General features: G+C 39.0%; 1 non-coding gene across 1 annotated transcript; it reads left to right on the top strand.

Moving 5' to 3' along the window:
* The first annotated feature begins 11,616 nt into the window (after positions 1-11,616).
* On the top strand, positions 11,617-11,724 carry LOC112724533 (small nucleolar RNA R71). The gene has a single exon (XR_003163691.1). It is a non-coding gene; the product is annotated as a small nucleolar RNA R71 (small nucleolar RNA).
* The last annotated feature ends 1,178 nt before the right edge of the window (positions 11,725-12,902 follow it).

Genomic DNA, 12,902 nt, shown 5'->3' with positions numbered 1-12,902 from the left:
ATAATAACACTTGATTATTTCTTAGAGGTATTTCTTTCAAATTCCTTAACAATTCAAGTGGCTTACTATTTGATCATATTGCTTAGTAATGACTGGTTCTGCAAAAAAGTACAGAAACATTATAAGACCAGTTAGGAATGTGCAATGTCTACTATATGTTTACTTTTAAAATCTGTGATATGATTTTCCAACTTCTTTTCCTTTTTCTTATACTACAAAATATGTTCTTCTTTCTCTTCTAATACATTAAGAAGCTGACTGACTTCTTCATGAAGAGAATCTGAATGTCGCTCTAACTTCATTCTCTCTTTTTGCAAAGTATGTATTTTTTTTCTAATTTCTTCGTTATCTCTTCTTGTAGTCATGCTGTAATTTCTTTGCTTTCGATCTATATTGCTGAAAATTTCCAAAAAAAGTAAATCTTCTTGCAAGCATTAGTAACTATGACAACTAATGTGATTATTTGTGTAGTAGGATGTTGAAAATTAAACTAGGCTTATCATTTTATTAACAAGTCTAGAATATGTAAAATAGGCGAATTCTACATGTGTAGATGATAAGTGTATGCTTGTAATGAATGTAACGTATTTTGCATCATAATGGAGGGAGACAAGTTCTCTGCAGTAATGGGCTCTCCACTGAAAGGTAGACTTGCGGGGAATTTTTTTTAAATAAATAATTTAATTATTTAATTATCGAAATATATAATTTGTAGCGTATTTATTAATTTACATCGCATTGATTTATTTTGTTTATATTATAAACGAGATATGTGCATTTCTAAATATAAAAATATAATATTTTAAAATAATAAAAAAATTAATAATTTAAATTGAACGTTTTAAAGAATATATAAGATGAATAGCTTTAAATAATAGAAAAGATAGACAGTTTCAAATAATAGGAAAGATGGATGGAGAGAAGATGGACAATTTTAAAATAATAGGAGGAGAGAGGCGATTTTAACTAACTAATTAATAGGCGACTGGATGTATCACGTAATTTGAAACTACCCATTTAAAATTAATACATTATTTTCTTAGAAACCAATCCATTTAAACTAATAATAAAAAAATTTAGTGTTAATTTATTCCTTTTTAAGTATGTTTACTTAAAATATTGTAATATAAATAATCTAAATTGCTCACAATAATATAATAAAACATACTTAAAAAGAAATAAATTAACACTAAAATTTTTTATTATTAGTTTAAATAGGTTGGTTTCTAAGAAAATAATGTATTAATTTTAAATGGGCAGTTTCAAATTACATGATACATTCCGTCCCCCATTAATTAGTTAGTTAAAATCACCTCTCTCCTCCTATTGTTTTGAAATTGCCCATCTTCTCTTCTCCCATCTTCCCTATTATTTGAAACTGTCTATCTTTTCTATTATTTAAAGCCATCTATATCTTCTATATTCTTTAAAATGTTCAATTTGTAAGAGTTTGGTTCAATTTAAATTCTTAATATTTTTTTATTATTTTTAAAATATTATATTTTTATATTTAGAAATACACATATTGTAACACCCTACCATACAGAGTCTTATGCTTAAGTCATAATTCAGAGATGGCAAGGTATTACGACCTCTAAAACAAAAATTTAGTACGTATAGTAGTATGAATGATTGATTATAACTAGGAGCCTTTGTAAAAAAAAGGGTAAACAAAAACCGTAACTCGAAAGCGCAACACTCCGATCGATAACGTAACGAGCAAAGGATAAGCTAACGTGAGACTATATATATACAAAGAGTGTCAGGCACGGGAATATCAAGACTCAAAATCCGGCCGCGAAGATAACCGCTCTGAGCATAGCAATATATACATATGATAAAATAAGGGAAACCCCAAAGGAAACCTAAAGGGACACAAATACAGAAAACCTATTCTCCAAAAATCCCCTCTAGAAGGAGTCATCACAGTTTGTATTATTTAATGGAGATAAAAGTATCTAAACAAGATATATAAACCAAAATAGAGCCCCGAAAACAAAGATCTTCGCTAATCCGGAAGTCTCCAGCATGCCTCAGCGAGAAACCTCACGTCCTGCATCTAAAAACCACAAAATCCGCATGGGTGAGAACCAGAGGTCCCCAGCATGGTAACAACTTCCACATATATAATACATAATAATAGAGGAAAGCCGAAGGCAATCCTAGAACTTCCTCCAGATAATATCAAAGCTTATAAACAAGCTAAACCGTAAGTGGCAACTGACTAAAGATTCTTCAGTCTAACTAATAATTTCCTTTCCAATTCCTTCAGACCTCCCAACCACCAGAAGGAGTATAATATAGCAAACACAGTTATATCAGACAAGATATTTACAAATAGGAATAGATAAGGCATTTAGGCAATTAGCAAGTAATATGCAGTCAAATAGGCAATCTCAAACAATTCATGTAGTATGCTTATGATGCATGCCTGTCCCTAGTGGCTGATGATATCATCTGTCAGTTATAGAGCCAACCCGACAAGTCCTGGTAGCTAACCATTGGACTGTCCCTCTGTCATGCATCCCCAACTCGAGTTATACTCATCATAAACTTGATCATAATCATGATCCATTTCCATCACCCTCACTGGTGAATATTTATCCATCACCATCACTGGTGAATATTTATGGGGGCGAGCTCATCCGGGCCTTTCACAATGCTCGGCCACACTTACGACATTGGGTTAACAGAGCTTCGAGTCTCAACCTGGAGCACATGGTGGCTAGCCATTGCTACTACCCAGGGAAACCCTCATCTCCAATGGTGGAAGTGCAAACATTCACAATTCAATCAACAGCATATATGCATTTATACTTGGCCATAAACATGGCTCCGCCGTAACACGGCAATAATCTAGCCATCCGGCTCACGGTTAAATCCATAACCAGCCAATTCATTAACAATTATGGCCCTTCAGCCCACAGCATAACAAGCACTTCCACCGCCATTCTCCGCATCTCACATAATCATCTTTGATCCTCAATGATCATTCATTTTCCCCCTTGCTTCACTCGCAAGTTACCACATTCACTAGCCCTTTTTCTCATGCTAGGCATATCATAATGATTTAAGACATAAGTGGTGAGATCGGAGGCTTAGAAGTATGAAATTTGGCTTTTAAAACTCAAAAATCAACTTTGGGATGAAAACAGCGCCACGCGTACGCGCACTCCACGCGCACGCGCGGATGGCCACAAAACTCATCGACGCGCAAGCGTCATACGCGCGGACGTGCGGGTTGAAAAATAGCCAAACGACGCGCACGCGTCAGCCACGCGTACGTGTGGGTGCTCTTGCGCCCCAGGCACAAAACTGGCACAACTCTGGCACAACTCTCGAGAAAATGGCTGGGCATTGGGTGCAGCACATTCGGCGCGCCCGCGCAAATCACGCGCACGCGTGGATGGCGCTTCCTGGAAGAACGGTGCGTACGCGCCAAGTGCGCCTACGCGCGGGGGTTCATTCTGCTAAAAATTTTCTAAGTTAAAAAACTGCAGAATTTACAGATTCAACCCCCAAACTTCTGACGGTCATAACTCTCTCATTTTAAATCATTTTTCACCCGTTCTTCGAACGGCATGGACATCCCAGATCCAATTTTATTTCTAAATAGATTTGGCACAAATCAGAGATCCGTAGTCCAAGTTATGTCCCGTCAAAATATGCCCAAAAACCATATTTTCATTCAAAACCACAAAGTGCCATTTTCAAAACAAGCCACTTTCAACTCTTTTCAAAATCAATCAAAACATGCCAATTTCAACCCTTCTCTTTGAAATCATTCAAAATGTACCAAAATCAACAACAAGCCATCCTCAACTCACACATTGACATTTTACCAAAATTTCCAAAACTACCTCCAACCATTTTAACACTTCTCAATCAATGGCTAAAGGACAAACACAATCTCATGTCATACATCCTTCTCATCCCAATTTCCAATAATATCAATTTCCAAATCAACCATCATTATACATGATCAACATCATACTCACCATCAACATGGTACCACCCATCAATTCAACCTCAATCATCCATCAAGCATATATCACAACATGCATTTCTCATATATCACACAATCAAGGCATCAATATTCATAATCACATATATGAACACATCATATATCTCAACCATTCAACAACACCAACAATTCAATGCCTATCTTAGGGCCTCTAGCCTAAGTATTTCCTACCACATTACATATTAGATACGGGAAACCGAAACCATACCTTAGCCGATTTCCCAAGCTCAACCGGAGCACTTCCAAACCACTTGTCCACAAGCTCTCAAGGTATCAACACCTCCAAGAACAGATTTTGTCACACAAAATCCTCTTCCAAGCTTTTCAAAATCACCAATCAAGCTCCAATATTCACATATACACAACCTAAGCCACAATCATCATACCCATACACAACATCTCAATGCCCAAACCTCATAGAACAACAAATTATACTAGGGTTGAGAATCTTACCACACCCAAGATCCAAGGAGACAAGATTAACCTTCTCCTTCAAGAGAGTTGGGTCCTATAACATCAAAGAACCCAAAATCTCAACATTTTTGCTCATGAAACTCGAAATCAAGGGCTGGAATTTCGAACAGTAAAACGTGGATTACCTCAAGATTAATTGTATGGGTTTTGTAGAGCTCTCCGCGGTGAATGCGTGGCCGCAAACGGAGCGGCAATCGGAGCTCTAGATCAAAAGTTATGGTGGTTTGAAGATCAAGTGAGAGAAAGAACTTGAGAGAGTGTTCTTCTCCTCCCTCACTCCATTTCAGCGTGTGTGTGTGTGTTTAATGAGGAGAGAGAATGCTGAAAACTAGGGTTTTGGTTTAGTTTAGTTGGGCCAAGGGCCCACTTTGGGTCCGGTTGGACCGGTTTGGCCCGTTCGGTCCAATCTTGGTCCGATTTCTATAAAATTGGTACCAAAATTCTCGTCTCAATCTCCTCTATCACATTAAGCCATAAAAATAACATTTTTGGCTTTCTAGAATAAATTCTCATTTATGGGTTAATTAGCCATTAATTAACCGGGTCTTACATTCTACCCACCTATTTGGGAATTTTGCCCACAAAATTCAAATTCAATTACCTGAGAATAAGTGCGGATAATCCGTTCGCATCTCCGACTCGAGTTCCCAAGTGTGTTCCTCAACACCGCCTCGGCTCCAAGCCACTTTGACTAATGAAACCTCTTTTCCACGCAATCGTTTAATATTAGTATCATCAATTCTAACTGGAGCCACCGGAAGCGTCAAATCTTCCCTTAACTGAACCGATTCAGGTTCTAACACATGGCTAGCATCAGGAGTGTACTTCCGAAGCTGTGACACGTGATACACATCGTGCATGTTCGAAAGATGAGGTGGTAGAGCCACCCGATACGCCACCGGCCCAATCCTCTCTAGGATCTGAAATGGACCAATGTATCAAGGATTCAACTTCTTTGCTTTAATCGCTCTACCTACTCCTGTAGTCGGAGTAACCTTAAGGAAAACATGATCTCCTGCCTCAAATTCCAAGGGCTTCCGCCTCTGATCAGCGTAACTCTTTTGGTGACTCTGCGCCGTAAGCATCCTATCTCGGATTTTCTTGACTTGTTCAGTGGTCTCAGCTATCATTTCCGGCCCCAACAAGCCCTTCTCTCCAGCTTCATACCAACATAGCGGAGATTGACATTTCCTCCCATACAATGCCTCATACGGAGCCATTCCGATGCTCGCATGGTAACTATTATTGTATGCAAACTCTACTAACGGCATATACCGATCCCAACTCACCGGTTGGTCCAAAACACAAGCTCTCAACATATCCTCTAGTGTTTGGATCGTCCTCTCAGATTGACCATCTGTTTGAGGATGGTACGCTGTACTCAAGCTTAATCGGGTTCCAAAAGCTTTCTGAAATGCACCCCAGAACCTCGAAGTGAAACGAGGATCTCTATCAGAGATTATAGTAGCAGGTACACCATGGAGTCTCACAATCTCCTTTATGTATAACCGTGCTAGCTCCTTGGTGCACGAAATTGTGATCTCTGGTAATGGCTTCTTAGGCCAGATACTCTGATCTAGTTTTACAGTCTGTCACAACTTCGATACAACTAACCAGCAAGTGCACTGGGTCGTCCAAGTAATACCTTACGTGAGTAAGGGTCGAATCCCACGGAGATTGTTGGTATGAAGCAAGCTATGGTCACCTTGTAAATCTCAGTCAGGCGGATATAAAACAGTTATGTGGTTTTCGAATTTAATATAATAAAATAGGGATAGAAATACTTATGTAATTCATTGGTAGGAATTTCAGATAAGCGAATGGAGATGCTTTTCCTTCCTCTGAACCTCTGCTTTCCTGCTGTCTTCATCCAATCAGTCTTACTCTTTTCCATGGCTGGCTTTATGTGATACATCACCACTGTCAATGGCTACTTTCGGTCATCTCTCGGGAAAATGATCCAATGCCCTGTCACGGCACGGCTAATCGTCTGGAGGCATCACCTTTGTCAATGGCTTCATCTTATCCTCTCAGTGAATAATATGCTCACGCACCCTGTCACGGCACGGCTATTCATCTGTCGGTTCTCGATCATGCTGGAATAGGATTTACTATCCTTTTGCGTCTGTCACTAACGCCCTGCAATAGCGAGTTCGGAGCTCATCACAGTCATTCAATCATTGAATCCTACTCGGAATACCACAGACAAGGTTTAGACCTTCCGGATTCTCTTGAATGCCGCCATCATTCTAGCTTACGCCACGAAGATTCTGGTTAGGAGATCTAAGAGATACTCATTCTAGCTTATTTCATGTAGAACAGAAGTGTTTGTCAAGCACGCATTCATAAAGGAGAAGGATGGTGAGCGTCACACATAATCATCACCTTCATCACGTTCTTGGGTGCGAATGGATATCTTAGAAGCGAAATAAGATAAATTGAATAGAAAACAGTAGTACTTGCATTAATCTTTGAGGAACAGCAGAGCTCCACACCTTAATCTATGGAGTGTAGAAACTCTACCGTTGAAAATACATAAGTGAAAGGTCCAGGCATGGCCGAGATGGCCAGCCCCCTAAACGAGATCAATAGTCTCCTAAGATGAACAATGGAATAAAACTGAGACCAAAGATGAAACTAGTAAGAGGTCCTATTTATAATAAACTAGTCACTAGGGTTTACATGAGTAAGTAATTGATGCATAAATCCACTTCCGGGGCCCACTTGGTGTATGTTTGGGCTGAGCCTGAGTGTAGCACGTGCAGAGGCCATTTGTGGAGTTGAACGCCAGTTTCTGTGCCAGTTTGGGCGTTCAACTCTGGTTTTGGATCCTTTTCTGGCGCTGGACGCCAGATTTGGGCAGAAGGCTGGCGTTGAACGCCAGTTTACGTCGTCAATTCTTGGCCAAAGTATGGACTATTATATATTACTGGAAAGCCCTGGATGTCTACTTTCCAACGCAATTGGAAGCGCGCCATTTCGAGTTCTGTAGATCCAGAAAATTTACTTTGAGTGCAGGGAGGTCAGAATCCAACAGCATCAGCAGTCCTTTTTCAACCTCTGAATCTGATTTCTGCTCAAGTCCCTCAATTTCAGCCAGAAAATACCTGAAATCACAGAAAAACACACAAACTCATAGTAAAGTCCAGAAATGTGAATTTAACATAAAAACTAATGAAAATATCCCTAAAAGTAACTAGATCCTACTAAAAACATACTAAAAACAATGTCAAAAAGCGTATAAATTATCCGCTCATCACAACACCAAACTTAAATTGTTGCTTGTCCCCAAGCAACTGAAAATCAAAATAGGATAAAAAGAATAGAATATACTATAAATTCCAAACTATCAATGAAACATAGCTTCAATCATATGAGCGGGACTTATAGCTTTTTGCCTCTTGAATAGTTTTGGCATCTCACTTTATCCATTGAGGTTTAGAATGATTGGCATCTATAGGAACTTCAGATTTCGAATAGTGTTATTGACTCTCCTAGTTCAGTATGATGATTCTTGAACACAGCTTCTTTGTGAGTCTTGGCCGTGGTCCTAAGCACTTTGTTTTCCAATATTACCACCGGATACATAAATGCCACAGACACATAATTGGGTGAACCTTTTCAGATTGTGACTCAGCTTTGCTAAAGTCCCCAATTAGAGGTGTCCAGGGTTCTTAAGCACACTCTTTGTTTTTTCTTTGGACCTTGACTTTAACCGCTCAGTCTCAAGTTTTCACTTGACACCTACACGCCACAAGCACATGTTTAGGGACAGCTTGGTTTAGCCGCTTAGACCAGGATTTTATTCCTTTAGGCCCTCCTATCCACTGATGCTCAAAGCCTTGGGATCCTTTTTATTTGCCCTTGCCTTTTGGTTTTAAGGGTTATTGGCTTTTTCTGCTTGCTTTTTCTTTTTCTTTCTATTTTTTTCTAATTTTTTTTTCGCCCCTTTTTTTTTCTCTTTTTTTTTTTCTGCAAGCTTTGTTCTTTGCTGCTTTTTCTTGCTTCAAGAATCATTTTTATGATTTTTCAGATTATCAAATAACATGTCTCCTAGTCATCATTCTTTCAAGAGCCAACATATTTAACATTCTTAAACAACAACTTCAAAAGACATATGCACTGTTCAAGCATACATTTAGAAAACAAGAAGCATTGTCACCACATCAATATAATTAAGCTAAGTTCAAGGATAAATTCAAAACTCATGTACTTCTTGTTCTTTTGAATTAAAACATTTTTTATTTAAGAGAGGTGATGGATTCATAGGACATTCATATCTTTAAGACAAAGTTACTAACTACTAATGATCATGTAATGAAGACACAAACATGGATAAGCACCTAACATATAAAACGAAAAAAACAGAGAAAGTAAGAACAAGGAATGAGTCCACCTTAGTGATGTCCTTGAGCTCTTCTATGTCTCTTCCTTGTCTTTGCTGCTCCTCCTTCATTGCTTTTAGATATTCTCTTATTTCATGAAGGATGATGGAGTGCTCTTGATGTTCCACCCTTAGTTGCTTCCAATAATTGTGTGGAAGAAAATGTATCCCCTGAGGTATCTCAGGGATCTCTTGATTTGCAGTCAAATGTTCTACCACTGAGCTATAGACCCTTGATGGAAGCTTTTGTCTTCCCATTCCTCTTTCTAGAGGTTTCTCTGGCCTTAGGTGCCATCAATGGTTATGGAAAAAACAGAAAAGCTATGCTTTTACCACACCAAACTTAGAATGTTGCTCGCCCTCGAGCAAAAGAAGAAAGAATAGAAGAAGAAGAGGATATGGAGGAGATGGATGGCTGTGTGTATTTGGCCATATGGGTGGGATTGGGTGGGGAAGAGATGTTGAATTTTTGAAGGTAAGTAGGTGTATGGGTGTGAGTGGTAAATGGAAGACAGAAGGGATGAGTGTTTATTGGGAATAGAGGATGATTGAGAAGAGAGAAGAGAGTGAGTGAAGGTAGGTGGGGATCCTGTGGGGTCCACAGATCTTGAGGTGTCAAGGCATTTACATCCCTGCACCAATTTAGGCATGCAAAATGCCCTTGCACACAACTCTGGGCGTTCAGCGCCAGGTTGGTGCCCATTTTGGGCGTTCAACGCCCCTTTGCTGCCATTTCTGGCGTTGAACGCCAGAACCATGCTTGTTCTGGGCGTTTAGCGCCAGGATGCTCCCATTCTGGGCGTTCAGCGCCAGAACTATGCTCTGTTCTGGCGTTTGAACGCCAGACAGATGCTCCTCCAGGGTGTGATTTTTCTTCTGCTGTTTTTGATTCCGTTTTCAATTTTTATATTTATTTTGTGACTCCACATGATCATGAACCTAAGAAAACATGAAAAATAATAAAAGTAAGAATTAGATAAACATTGGGTTGCCTCCCAACAAGCGCTTCTTTAATGTCAATAGCTTGACAGTGGGCTCTCATGGAGCCTCACAGATGTGCAGAGCTTTGTTGAGACTCTCCAACACCAAACTTAGAGTTTGGATATGGGAGTTCAACACCAAACTTAGAGTTTGGTTGTGGCCTCCCAACACCAAACTTAGAGTTTGACTGTGGGGGCTCTGGTTGACTCTGCTTTGAGAGAAGCTTTTCAAGCTTCCTCTCCATGGTTGCAGAGGGAGATCCTTGAGTTTTGAATACAAGGGAGTTCTCATTCCATTGAAGGACTATTTCACCTCTGTCAACATCAATCACAGCTCTTGCTGTGGCCAGGAAAGGTCTTCCTAGGATGATGGATTCATCCTCTTCCTTTCCATTATCCAGGACTATGAAATCAGTAGGTATGTAAAGGCCCTCAACCTTTACTAATACATCTTCTACTTGTCCATAAGCCTGTCTTCTTGAGCTGTCTGCCATCTCTAGTGAGATTTTAGCAGCTTGCACCCCATAGATTCCCAGTTTCTCTATTACAGAGAGGGGCATGAGGTTTATACCTGAACCAAGGTCACACAGAGCTTTAAAGATCATGGTGCCTATGGTACAAGGTAATATGAACTTTCCAGGATCCTGTCTCTTCTGAGGCAATGTCAGTTGATCCAGATCACTTAGTTCATTGATGAACAAGGGAGGTTCAACTTCCCAAGCATCAATGCCAAACAATTTGGCATTCAGCTTCATGATTGCACCAAGAAACTTGGCAGTTTGCTCTTCAGTGACATCCTCATTCTCTTCAGAAGAGGAATACTCATCAGAGCTCATGAAGGGCATAAGGAGGTTCAATGGAATCTCTATGGTCTCTAGATGAGCCTCAGAGTCCTTTGGTTCCTCAGAGGGAAGCTCCTTATTGATCACTAGACGTCCCAGGAGGTCTTCCTCCTTGGGATTCACGTCCTCTCCTCTCCTCACAGGTTCGGCCATGGCACTTATGTCAATGGCCTTGCACTCTCCTTTTGGATTCTCTTCTGTATTGCTTGGGAGAGTACTAGGAGGGATTTCAGTGATCCTTTTACTCAGCTGGCCCACTTGTGCTTCCAAATTTCTAATGGAAGACCTTGTTTCATTCATGAAACTTACAGTGGCCTTAGATAGATCAGAGACTAGATTTGCTAAATTAGAAGCATTTTGTTCAGAGTTCTCTGTCTGTTGCTGAGTGGATGATGGAAAAGGTTTGCTATTGCTAAACCTGTTTCTTCCACCATTATTAAAGCCTTGTTGGGGCTTTTGATCCTTCCATGAGAAATTTGGATGATTTCTCCATGTTGAGTTATAGGTGTTTCCATAAGGTTCACCTATGTAATTTACCTCTGCTATTGCAGGGTTCTCAGGATCATAGGCTTCTTCTTCAGAAGATGCCTCTTGAGTACTGTTGGATGCAGCTTGCATTCCATGCAGACTCTGAGAAATCATATTGACTTGCTGAGTCAATATTTTGTTCTGAGCCAATATGGCATTCAGAGTATCAACTTCAAGAACTCCCTTCTTCATAGGTGTCCTATTACTCACAGGATTCCTTATAGAAGTGTACATGAACTGGTTATTAGCAACCATGTCAATGAGTTCTTGAGCTTCTGCAGGCGTTTTCTTTAGGTGAATGGATCCACCTGCAGAAGTGTCCAGTGACATTTTTGATAGCTCAGATAAACCATCATAGAATATATCCAGGATGGTCCATTCTGAAAGCATGTCAGAAGGACACTTTTTGGTCAACTGTTTGTATCTTTCCCAAGCTTCATAGAGGGATTCACCTTCTTTCTGTCTGAAGGTTTGAACATCAGCTCTAAGCTTGCTCAGCTTTTGAGGAGGAAAGTACTTGGCTAAGAAAGCCGTGACCAGCTTATCCCAAGAGTTCAGGTTGTCTTTGGGTTGAGAATCCAACCATAATCTAGCTTTGTCTCTTACAGCAAAAGGGAAAAGCATGAGCCTGTAGACTTCAGGATCTACTCCATTAGTCTTAACAGTATCACATATCTGCAAGAATTCAGTTAAGAACTGAAAAGGATCTTCAGATGGAAGTCCATGAAACTTGCAGTTCTGCTGCATTAGAGAAACTAATTGAGGTTTCAGCTCAAAGTTGTTTGCTCCAATGGCAGGAATGGAGATGCTTCTTCCATGTAAATTGGAGTTAGGTGCAGTAAAGTCACCAAGCATCTTCCTTACATTATTATTATTTTCGGCTGCCATCTCCTTTTCCTGTTCGAAAATTTCTGAAAGGTTATCTCTGGATTGTTGTATTTTAGCTTCTCTTAATTTTCTCTTCAGAGTCCTTTCAGGTTCTGGATTTGCTTCCACAAGAATGTTCTTATCCTTGCTCCTGCTCATATGACAAAGAAGAGGGCACAGAAAAATAATAATAATAATGGAGATCCTTTATACCACAGTATAGGGATCCCTTTGTGAGTGAAAGAAAAGAGGGGGAGACAAAAAATGTGATGTAAAGGAAGAAACACAACTGTACCAATGGCAGAGATGTGAGATGAGATGTTAGGATATGAATGAATAAATAGAATAGGATGGGGGAGGTATAATTTTCGAAAATTATTTTGAAAAAGAGTTAGTGATTTTTGAAAAATGGTTTTTTTGAAAAATGTTAGAAATTTTCGAAAAATTTTTAAAATTTTAAAATAAAAATAATTAGTTAATAAAAAAAGAAATTTTTGAAAAAGAGGGGAGATATTTTCGAAAATTGGAGAGAGAGAGTTAGTTAGGTAGTTTTGAAAAAGTTAAAAAACAAACAAAAAGTTAGTTAGTTAGTTGAAACAAATTTTGAAAACCAATTTTGAAAAGATAAGAAGTTAGGAAGTTAGAAAAGATATTTTGAAAAAGATAAGATAAGAAGATATTTTTGAAAAGATATGATAAAATTAGTTTTGAAAAAGATTTGATTTTTAAAATCACAATTAATGACTTGATTCATAAGAAATCACAAGATATGATTCTAGAACTTAAAGTTTGAATCTTTCTTA

The sequence above is a fragment of the Arachis hypogaea genome, chromosome 11 (assembly GCF_003086295.3).
Source record: "Arachis hypogaea cultivar Tifrunner chromosome 11, arahy.Tifrunner.gnm2.J5K5, whole genome shotgun sequence".
Lineage (NCBI taxonomy): Eukaryota > Viridiplantae > Streptophyta > Magnoliopsida > Fabales > Fabaceae > Arachis > Arachis hypogaea.
The sequence above is the reverse complement of the archived record's forward strand: the minus strand, read 5'-3'. Positions and strand labels throughout refer to the sequence as shown.